At 38.8% G+C, this 12,186-nt stretch overlaps 1 long non-coding RNA gene across 2 annotated transcripts in view; it reads right to left on the bottom strand.

Annotated features, from left to right (window-relative positions):
* The window catches only part of LOC135296152 (uncharacterized), a 38,033-nt gene extending 30,383 nt beyond the window's left edge, over positions 1-7,650 (bottom strand). For both annotated transcript variants that reach the window (XR_010358215.1, XR_010358214.1), the window contains exon 1: positions 7,379-7,650. This is a non-coding gene — a long non-coding RNA (uncharacterized LOC135296152). The remainder of the gene's footprint in view (positions 1-7,378) is intronic.
* Between the last annotated feature and the right edge of the window lie 4,536 nt (positions 7,651-12,186).

Below are 12,186 nucleotides of genomic sequence, written 5' to 3'. Positions count from 1 at the left end.
GCTCCTGGTCTTTAAGATTTCTCTCTTGAAGAATGTCCATCCTTCCTGGGCTACTTTGCCTTTCAGGTCTGCCTCCCAAGGGACTCTGCTACCCAGACTGCTAAACAGGCCAAAGTCTGACCTCCACAAGTCCAAGGTGGCAATTCTGTTCACCCTCCTCCTTCTTTCCCCATGAACCAAAAACTCCATTATTTTGTGATCTCTGTGACAAAGAGGCCTCCAACCATCACATCACCCACCAGTGCTTCTCTGTTCATTAACAGGACTTCCAGTGTGGCACTTCTTCTGGCTAGCACACTCACTGTGTCTGGAAAATCTCTTCCACACCCCAAGATGATCAGGACTGTTTTCTCTCTGGTGGGTTGTATTTTCAGAAGATATCTTATAAGTTGAGGTCCACCATGAGAACAAGGATTAGCAAATGTGAAACTTGTTTGGGGCTGCTCTGTAATAATTTCTGAGTGTTCAGGTGAGGATCTTGGAAGGTTTCGAGCCTTTGCATTAAAAGACTGAACTGAGAGGTTTTGTGACTTGCTTTCTTTAACTTCTGGTCTTAGGAGGGTTCAGCATCCTTAGAGAAGGCAGCCTGACATAGAAAGAACACTTGTACATCTGAGCTCAGCTACATAGGAGACATTTCCCATGCGTGAAAGACTTAATACCAAACAGCCGCCTTGGTGTCTTCTCCTCTGGGAGCATGACACAGTGGGAATTCAAATAAAAGTAATTACTAATATTTAATATCAGTTTATAACCCAGAAGGAGATATGAGAAACTTCTTAAAACATAGGTGCTTGGAAGACTCAAGTTATCTATTTAAAATGGTACTGATAAGGAGCAATTTAGTCATTATATTGAACTGATTGTTGATACATTTTCAAAAGATTGCATTTTTTAGTAAATCAGGAGATCGATTCTTTTTTAAAGACACAAAAAGAAAGGTTCAAGTTAAGTCAGAGCACAGAAAGCAAGAGAAAATTTTATACCATTGCCTGTGAAAACACTGAGCTGAGAATCTATTCTGAAGAAGGACAGAAACATTCCTGGCATGCAGGAGATCAAAAGAACTCTCATGCAGGTCTAAAAATGAACACTTGCTCCATGGAGAGTAATTATTTTGGAACAGCCAGCTGAGACATAGGACCTTGTGGGACCAGAAGAAGTTACAACTGGCTTCATTATCATCAGGAGATCAAAAGGTTTTAAGATAGATGAGAATGCCAGCTGCTCTCTCTGGAAATACTGTCCCTTTGTTACAATAGCTTAACACTTCCATTTTAAGAAGGCTGTTATGTATCTGTGTATGATTTGTATCTGAGTCATAAAAACTACAGGTACCTGAACACAGACTTACTGAGAAAGTGCCTTCTCCCCTGAAGTAATGTTACCCAGGTGTTAGTTGAGTACAAGAAAAACATAAATAAACTGGAGCAAGATTGGCTAGGAGTTGGAATGATTTCCCTTGAAAAGAGACTGAGGGAGCTGGGCTTGTTGAGCCGGAAGAGAGATGGTTCAGGGTGGGATCTTAGTACCGTCCTCAACTACCCAATGGAAGGAAATAGGAGACACAAGAGATGGATTCTCAGAAGAAGAATGAGAGGTAATGGACAAGAGCTGGAAGATGGCAGATTCTGGGTTAATATCAGGGGAAAAAAAACCCAACAAGAGTATGATCAAACACTGTAATGAGTTTCCAAAGAGGCTGAGGGATTTCCATCCTTCAATACATTCAAAGTTCATTTGGAGAAATCCATGAGCAGCCAGCACTAAGCAAAGGAGTTTCAATTCTTAAAGGTCCTTCCAACCTACATAATTCTGTGATTGTAAGCTGGGGTTACAGTAGAAACAGGATAAATCACGTAGTGTGTTTACCTTGGCTGGCTGCCTGACCCCCAGCCTTTTGCTCTCTTCTCCCTTCTCAAAAGACAAGGGGCAGAAAATAAAACTGAAAAGCTTATACAATGAGGTAAGGCATCTTAATATTCATTACTTCCCACTGGCAGGCAGATGTCCAGCCATTCTTTGGGCCTCTACACCTCTACACCTACAGTTGCTTGGAACCAAAAAGCACTACCACAACTGTGCCCACATTTGCTTCCTTGCCCTCAGCAGCTGATTGCAATGTAATATGGTATGGAATGTCCCTTAAATCAGTTTGGGTCAGCTGTCCTAGATGTGTCCCCTCAGCCTCTTGCTCATACCCAGCCTACTGGCCTTTGGAGGGGAGGGAAAGCCTTGATGCAGTGCAAGCACTGCTCAGAAAAAGCCAACACGTTGGTGTGTTCTCAATACTATTTGAGCTACAAATGCAAAACACAATATAGGATACTATGAGGAAATTTAACTCCATCTTAGCCAGAGACAGTACACTGGAACACAACTGTGCAGGATACAGACTTGTTGCTTGAAGGGGGCATCTACAAAGATGCAGGGATGAATCAAAGAATACAGTTTGTCCTGAACTGTGACAATACTGTTATTTCTATTTCTATACATTGATCTGACATTAATGCACAGTTGAAGCTGACCTTAGGATGTACATGCATGAGAAGACAATTGAATACTGTGCTCCCAAAGTACTACACAATGACTGAAATTTAACTGAAAGAACTTGGACATGCCAAGGATAAATTGCCTAGGAAAAACACCTAAAATTAACTGATTTTCTTCACATGTTAGTATTGATTGGACTGCTTGAGTGGCAAGAATTGCAGAATAGCAAATCCAATTAGCAATTTTTAAAATAAGCAAATATGCTATGGTGCCAGAGTTTGTTGCAGCCTTAATATCTGCTAGTAAAGCCCACGGTAAAAAAACAAAAAGGGCCTTTGCATAGTATTCACAGATGTATAATTGAGCCATGTTGTGAGATGTTCAGGGTCCCAGGGCACCCAGGTGTCGAGGGTCCAGGTTTCTCTCTGACTCTAGAGGTTGGGGCTGTACAAAGATGATGGCCAACAGGGGAATAGGGAGGGAGTGGCTCAGGGACACAGGAACAGACATAGGAACAGGGGAAGGAGCCAATGGGGTCTTAGCAGCTTTTTGAGGGAAGCTTCTTGTGTCTCCCTAACTTAGGGGATGCCCCCCAGGGTCCCCACAAAAGCTTGTTTTTATTTTTTTTCCTCCAAGGTCTCCTTCCCAGCTTTAATGTTGAATCCTCAAATGTACTGCTGAGTACATTTAGTGATGATTCAGAAGATTTACCTATCAACTGCTTCTGAATTTTCTACAGCACAGTGGGTGTTGCTTATCTTAATGAAAGTTAGTCTTCTCAGCTTTAAAGTGCACCTCCTTAACTCTCTCTGCTCTTCTGCTTTCCTGACAGTGTAGTATTCACAGAGGTGTACCTATGCAGCCAGAAACAGTAGATTTGTTGAAACAGAAAAGAACCAACCTAGCACCTGATTGAGAGAACTGGTTTAGATGGGCTGTCTAACAAGCAAATCACACACTAGGGGTCTCTGATTATACATCGAACTTCTCCACAATATTTCCCGAGGAATGGAGGCAGAAAGTAAAAAAAAAAAAAACACCAACCACCACAAACTGATATTTTTGAGGGGCATTTTCGCTATGTTCCTAAGAATAGTTGAGCCAATATCTGGTGAAGAAGGAACACTGACTTGCTGAATACACATTAGGTCTTAATGAACAGGATATGGAGTGTGGGTGATATGATCTATAGAGAGTCTGTAGAAGAAACAATTGTTAAAGAAACAATAAAATACATTAATAGAACTGAATTCTCTGTGTTACAGAGTAGATAGATGAAATCAGCTGTTTCTTGTTCTACTATCCAGGTGCAAGACAATTTCTACTTTTCATTATTCACACAGGTAAAATCCAGACAAGGTTAATTTATTACTTGTTCAAACTAATTTGTTCTGTTGCAATTTTTTGAGGTTAAACTAGCTCTTCTCTCTCCCTCGCATCTGTCATCCCGATGATTTTACAGACTGATTTCTATATTTTATTTCCTGAATTAAATGAATGTATTTTTTTTCAAGTGTCCTTTCCAAACTTAAGGTTTCCATTCAGTTGCTCATTTCTAGCAAGATTTCTCTGCACAAATTCCAGTCTAAATTAATCTCTCTTGAAATGGATGAATAAACTATGATGGATATGAGTGATCATTAATGGTTTAAATAATGGTAATGACTGCAAGATGAAATCAGACTAGCACTGAGAAGCTTTTCAAGGTGTTTAATTCAGGTAGCTGTGTAAAAAAAAATCATTATCTAATCATAGCAGAAGCAATTTTTTGCTTTTCTTGAGTCAAATGCCTTGGATGAACTTGCAGTATAAAATTAAAAGAAAAAAAAATCTATTCTGACATTAGGACTTTCTCTACTGAAATATTTCAGGTGACATGGTGAAAGTAAGAGTCCCAAACCTATCATTATAGCTAGAGTTTCAGTAGGAACACTATTTGGACCAAGAAAAGAAGAAATTGAGGATTAGGAGATAAAATGCTTTTATTGTGTTAGAAAATGTTTCTGTATGAAAAAATATTTTTCCACGCTTTGCATGGAAACTAAAAAGAACTCACACAGTGCTCTTTAGGTGTCAGGTCACAAACAAAAAATAATGACTAAATGAAGGACCCAGAAGTGTTGCTTGGCAGCTGGCTGATCATGAGCCAGTGTGTGCCCTGGTGGTCAGGAAGGCCAGTGGCATCCTGGTTTGTATCAGCAATAGAGTGGCCAGCAGGACCAGGGCAGGGATTGTCCCATGTTCTCAGCACTGCTGAGGCCACACCTCCAGTGCTGGGTCCAGTGCTGGGCCCCTCACTGTGAGAGAGACATTGAGGGGCTGGAGATTTTCCAGAGAAAGGCAATGGAGCTGGTGAAGGGTCTGGAGCATGTGTCTTGTGAGGAGCTGAGGGAGCTGGAATTGTTTAGCTGGTTTAACCATGGCAGAGCATTGGAACTAGATAATCTTTATGGTCCCTTCCAACCCAAATAAATGTATGATTTTATATTATCATGAATAATTGAAGTAAAAATATTTTTCTTCCAGATAGGACTATTATGGATGGCACTTATTTTACTATGGATTTCTTTCCAGAGTTTGCAGAAACAGATGATCAAAAAAAGAAACAATAATTTGCTTAATAAAGACTCATCTGTGGTCTTCTACTGTTACTTTGAGATGTTAGGAAAACTCCTGAAGAAAATGAAGAAGCTAAAAAAAATAAAAGCAAGCAGAGAAATTAATTTAATATGGTGATTTAATGATGAATGTCCCCATTTTATATATTAAATAGTTGCAATCACCAGTGCTTACATTCAAATATCATATGAATGGCATCAAGAATGGATATCCAAGGCGTTAAGAATGGATATCTGTCAATCCAAGACAGTAGTCCCTGCAAATCAAACTTTTTTTAGGCCTCCTACTTAGAACAATCACGCAGATCTAGTAGAAATATTGAACAAAACAACAACAAAAAAACAACAAAAAAACAGCAGAGGAAATTTAAAATCTGAAACTGTAAATTTCTGAAAACTTCCTCATGAGGGAAGTTACTAAACAACATGCTTTAAAAGAGCTGTTGCCTCCTCACTCACTGTCATGTTGTACAGATTTAGGGCCTAAATTATGCTGTGTGGTCAGGAGATGAGTTATTTGAAACTGATTTTTACTTGAAGTTCTGACTAGTCAAAATGAACATTTTGATATAGATACTGGGTTATTTTTACTTTGACTTTTCCTCCAGCATTCCTCTTGATATTAATGGAAACTTGGGTCAAAGCTCTAAACACTGATAAAGCATAATTGCATGCAATTCTTGTGATTTGACATATCTATTGCTACACCATTACAAAATATCATTATCCCAAATATCTTCCAGCAATTTTCCCTGTGCTCTTTCAGTGTTACTAATTTGTGATTTTCAGTATGGCTTGTTTTAGTAATATTGACAAGTGGCATATAACCACTCAATCAAGCATATCAAGTCCCTTAATTTGGCCTAATTCAGGCATCAATGAAAGGTGTGAAGCTTTTACATTTGCTCTACTGAAACTAATGTCCATCAGAAAGCAAATTGATTTTCGGTTTCAATACAAATCAAAATTTCATCACATGAAAAAATGTTGTCAACTCTGCTAAATTAGTAATAAATGAACAAAGTAAAGCAAGTGCTGAGTATCTGCCTCACATTTTCCTTTACACTGGTGTATAATTTCTAGCCATTCAAAGTAATTTTCTAAAAGATGAAAAGCCTCATTTTTTATTGTATGGCATGGCTACTTTGTTGAATACTTCAGACTATCTTTAGCTCATATTCTATATTATGGTACTTCATATAGGCAAAATGGATTGCTGGTTATAAACATTTCTGTTCTGGTTAATAGCCACATGCAGGAGAAAAAAAAAATTAAAGTGTGGAGAACATACATCTCCCAAACTGTGTATCCCAAATGTGGCTCCAGCTTCCATTTTGTGAAAGATACATAGGTAGCTTGCACCGAAACAACTTATAACAGTCTTGAAAATCAAATAAAAAAGCATGATGATTATGTCTACGTGCATAATTCCTCTGTTTAAGGAAGCTGTAATTCCCCTAAGAACACTGATTAAGAGACATATCTGCTTTTGTTCTCTTCATATGATTAGTAATCTGAGTAATCTTAAACTGTCCTAAAACAATTATAGTATAAAAACTGAAAAACATCTGGTATTGCTTTTAGTTAATTTTTTTACTTATCTGAAATTCTGCAAGTAATACAAGTAGAATAGGGTCAAACAGTTAATCCTTGATACCATCTCTCAAACATTTTCAACACATTAATCTTTTGGGTGTGCTTTCTGTGTGTTGATCTGTGCCTGGAGATCTACATTGCTTCTTACAGGCTTGAGCCTGTCAGCAAGTTGTTAATAATAAGCAAGTTGTTAATACCACAGAAACATTTGTTTTATAAACTGCGTCATGGTTTAGAGATCGTATTAGTGCTCCCACTAAAATGAAAAACCACTAGCTACTCCTCCCCCTAACCCCTTCCAGTGGCAGACAAAAGACAGAGATTCCAAGTAGAGATAAGAAGAATTTTCTGGAAATAGCAATGCAGCAAGAAAACCAGCAGTAACAGCAACAACATTAAGAACAAGAGTATACAAAAAGAGGGTGATTCATATTCAGAAAACGCTCACTGACTGACCAACCTGACTTGGCACTGCCTGCCCCTCTGACACACAGAACAAATGGCCTCTGTGTTGAGTGTTTCTCCCCCTGCCCAAGACCATGAAAACCAATGGCAGACAAACCCTCTGGTCAGCACTCCAACAGAGTTATCCCACTGCTCCCTTTGCCACTCGCATCCCCTGAAAAGGACAAAATGAGCCACCTTTTTCCTCCATCTGAAGCCACACCCACCTTCTCAGAAGTGAGAATCCCCTACTTCCAGCCCCAACAATGGTGGCACTGCCATAGAACAACAACCTACACATGCCCGCATGGCTCTAGGCTCCACCCCCTCATGTCTTTGGCTGAAACTAGGGCAAACTATAAAACAATTAATTGCAACAATGTGCAATGTCTCTAGCGCACTGTTCATTTGTGCAGAAATGAAACTATTTATGTAATTTTATTTAATGAAGTCTGCCCTTTCCAAGATTTTCCCAGGAAATCTCTACTCATTCAGTATCTTCATGGCCTTCTTGATAATTGGCCATACTGTGATATTTTAAAGTGAAACTTCCCACTGATTTCTAGGAAAGGCAACTTAGGATCAGTGTGCATTGCCTATCAAGTGTTAGAACCCTTAACAGATTTACCAGTTGTAGAATATCCATCTTTATGTGGTATTCATAAGTCATCAAAATCTAGTAGAGTTACATCGGGATAAAGCTTGGATAAGAAAGGTCTGATCCTCATCCCTGTTTAAATTTTATTTGTCATGTCCTTCTCCTTGACTTCTACAAATCTAGTTGATTTTCAGATGAAAAAAATTCTATCCAATTAATAAAATTTAACTGCCATCAAATATAGATCTATATTCACACACTGATTAATTTATAACTCAGTTTGCCTCTTCAGCTCAGCTAGTTCTGTCTCTGAGCCTCAGGTAGGCTCTTCTTGAAATGCTTACTTTTCATTTTAGAGATCTTACACTAAATCATGCTAAAACTGGAACAGGCTTTAGCCATTCTCCAGCCCCATCTCTTTCCTCCATTCTTAATTGCAACATAATTGAGAAGCACCTGAAATTACACAGATAATTGCTGAAAATGTTTTGAAGGATGCCTTTATGCATGCTGCACAACAAGTTGTTTGCTGTTGTATTCTAAGATATGTGGAAAATCTGGCTTTCAAAAAAACCCAAGAAAAGGACCTAGACCTTATTTGTCTCAGTTCTTGCATAAATGATCTAAAATCTAACTTTTCAATATAGGATGGACAGAGCGATCCTTACATAAGACTGAAAATAAAGGCAAAAGAAGAATTCACATTGTCTTTGGAGGCATAGCTGCAGTTGTTTGCTTTGGAGAAAGAATGCTTAATCTGAATCATAACTGGATGTAAGTACTTGGTTTATAGACTTGGGCATATTTATAATAGTTGGGATGCACTTAAAATTTCCAGTTATTTGACTGGAATTGGTCTACCACTCAGTGTGCAAACAACTTTTAGACTCCCCTTTAGAAACTGGATATATACAAATCTATATGTGTGAAGTCTTTCACAGGCATACAGGAATTTTTCACCTACCAGCTTTCTGAGACACACAGCTATCGGCCAAATCTCAGCCAGAATCTCTGTGACTCCACTAGGAAGGTACCTAGTAGAGCCTATTCAACCCCGTCTGACTTGACTATGCCTGACACTTTGGTGGGATCTAGTCCTCAGCCTGTGTGAAATTGAAATCTTCTTGTCCTCATAGATGTTTTCTGCAATTCAGTGTAGTAAATACTGTGTTTCCTTTTGGAGGTCATGTACACACAGGGCAAGACCAAGATGACTCCTAGTACATTTAAGGAAAGGAGAGTCTCTCCCACAGCACCCATTGTTCCTTTTCTCATGCTGCTGTAAACACAAATGCTAAATCCCATCTCCAACACATTTACTTCTCAATTTTCCTTTGATAGGAATTGTCCAGCTTTGGGTTAATTTCTTCCTGCAGCATCATATTCAATTTTTCATTAATTTCTTTCATTGGTAGAAAGTAATCTATGAATGGAAATAAAATCAGTAAATGTAGTTTAGTTAAAATCCAGTCATGATCTCCCCATTTTAGAAGCTCATTACTGTGGATTAGTTGTCTATTGTGACAGTATTTCATTAGCTTCAACTGGAAAGGGCAAGAATGATGTGTGCCTGTCAAATCTGAACAGGAGGAAGATATTTATGCTGGTTTTGGTATGCTTCCTAACTCTAAAGGTAGTGGGAAGAGACCTTCTGGGTTTTTTTTATGAACTTTGAAAATGAGCTTCTGTCCATCTGTGTTCAAATTGTTTAAGCCTGATATTTTTGTCAAATCCATGGGTAAAGTTTCTGTGTATATTTTTGCATGTAGATTTTCTATGTGGATTTTTAAATTTCTTGATCCCCAATGCAAAAGTAATTTGAAAGTGTGTGAAACAGAATCAACTCTGTTTTTTATTTCAAGCAGATTCTGTAAAGTTTATTTAATTCATCAATACCTTTGAAGCCCTCAGGGGAATAGAAAATGAAAAGGGATGCATAAAGTAATTAAGATTTCTTTTAGCTGAGCAAAAGAACTAAAAAAGCAGTATTATTATTAGAATGCTGGAAGTGGAAAAGAAAAGAAAATGCTGTAAAGAAGGCTCTTTTAAAAGCTGAAAGATTGCCAGACAAGATCATCATTTAGGGGTTTACAAGGGTGGGTTCCTATGGGACTCTAAATACAGAAATCTCAGTCTACATCAGTAGAAAAGTAAATCCAGTAGAAAACCCAACAGCATTAGTGGTGCTTGGGAATTTTGAAGTGAATGCTGCATCAAACCATCTTACAAGATAGAATGGAAAGTGATTTGGAAAGAAAGAGCAACAAAAAGCCAATGGTATGGGGTCCTGATTTAGGGCAAATTTGGGAGGAAACTTCTAAAGGGATCCCTCTAGACAGCAGACTCAAGCAGCCCCTCCTGCTACTGTTTTGGGAAAAGATTTCCTTGGATAAAAGTGGAAAAGAAATGTTTATTTAATGAACAAAGTATTAAGAGGCATAAAAAATGAATAATATTAAAAAATAAAACCTCTCACTGTTCTGAAGAGATGGCAAATTCAGGAAGTTCTTGTCATGGGGTGTAGCTCAGCTTGCTCAGTCTCTTATCAGTCCCTCTGGTGCTGGAAAGTGCCACGTCCTGGGCCCGGTGGGCCAGAGGCGTGAGCTCCCGATGCTCTTCTGGGTTTTCAGTCCAGAGCAGCAGTGACCAGTTCCAAGAAAAAGAAGTCACAGTCCAGGGAACTACTCTGCCTCAGCTAGCTAAATAAACTTCCTAACTAAAAAGCAAAGGAGATCGCTCTCCCATTGTCCATGCTGCAGACAACACAGTCTTTGAGAGAGAAAGCTGAAACTCTTATCTTTATGTTTTTGAATACAGCCACCTCAGACATTCCACCACTTCTCCTTCTCCCCCCTTCACTCTCAGATCTAGTTTTAAGGGTGCAAAACTAATTTCTAGACTAAACAGACAAATAGGGATACAATTCAGCATCATAAAGTCACCCCAGGACATATGGTCTCTTAAGCAGTGGCTGACAGGATATTTTATATACTGTAGACAAAAGCATGGACACCTGAAAGCAAAATCTTCTCTTGCAGAACTGTTGTGTGATTCTAGAACAGGTTTCATCAACAGTAATCAATCTGAGGTTTTAAAGATACTAAACAATGTAGGCAAAACTATGCTCCCAATTTATATACTGGGGTTTTAGTATAGCATAATGGAGAGAAATCATTTAAATACTGTTGAGCTGATGGAACAGGGAGAAGGTGCTCTATAGTACACAGATGCTGATATTTAATCCTGAAAATGCAATAAACTGTCCCATGCCATCTTCTGACCCTGTGTTTGTTTGCATTGTTTGGTATTGATTACCATTGAAGGATGCAATGTTGGCATGATGATTTAAGAATTGTGAGTTGTACTGCAAACTATTTCATAGAGGCTTGGTGACTCAAATATTATCAAGATGAAGTGTTGTGAGCTAATCTTCTCTTGTAGTTGAGTCTTCCCTCAAAATCCAGGCCTGTGACCTTGCTGACATGGGCCATGGTGACAAATCTGTTTCTAAATCACTTTAATTTAATTGTACCAAAAATATACTTTGTCTGGGAGATGGGTAAAGTTACTGCCTCCCCTGTCCTGTTTTATAAAGTCAGGGAAGGGCTAGAGTTGTATCTTGGTCCAACAGTTTAGATGTGCCTGACAACTTGTCAGCTCTCATAGAGAGGGAAGGGGGTGTTGAGGGGAAGTTGAGAATGAGAGACAGCTCCTATAGCTGAACGATTACATCAGTGATAAGTGCTGAGAAACTTTATATCTCTACCCAAACTGAATTGTTTATTTCTGAGCTGAAATTAGAACACTCTGTTTAGTGGTATAGTGATCCTCCTGTTTTTTGGATAGACATATTCAAAAAAATTCTGAGTACTCCTAATGTGAGAAGTCTGTCACATTTGACCCAGAGTTTTGAGGACAGGCCCTTTCTCTAGGCTAGGTATTGACATAGGAGAAGATGGGAGACTATAGTGTCAAGCATGATGTTGATAGGTCAGTCATACTGACTGCATTTGACCTTTAAGAACATCAGCTTATTTAGGACCAAAAAGCAATAGACTTCCTCTGAAGTTCCCTCTGCCTGATTATTATTTTTACTCCAGACTGCACATTTCTCACCCTCTGCAGCTGGAATTTTAATTGTCTCTTCTGTTCCTGTAACAGCTGCTAAGAAGCTTTGCTCTTCCCCTAGCTGCTCTATTACAGCTACATAGCACCAAATGTAGTTAATTTTTTATCCCTGAATACTTATTTTTATCTGATTTCAGTTAACTTGGCTTCTTAGAAAATGAATGCAACCTTAATGTGGTTTAAATGTGTTGGTGGCTTTCTCAGATTGACAAGCAATGGCATACGGGCGTGTTGAAACTCGGTTTGTAGATGATGCTGAAGCGCAGTGAGGACACGCCAGCATTCATCCTTGGCATGCTAGATTTGTGC

This window comes from Passer domesticus, chromosome 3, assembly GCF_036417665.1.
Source record: "Passer domesticus isolate bPasDom1 chromosome 3, bPasDom1.hap1, whole genome shotgun sequence".
In the NCBI taxonomy this organism is placed as follows: Eukaryota; Metazoa; Chordata; class Aves; order Passeriformes; family Passeridae; genus Passer; species Passer domesticus.
This window is presented reverse-complemented; position numbering and strand designations above follow the sequence as displayed.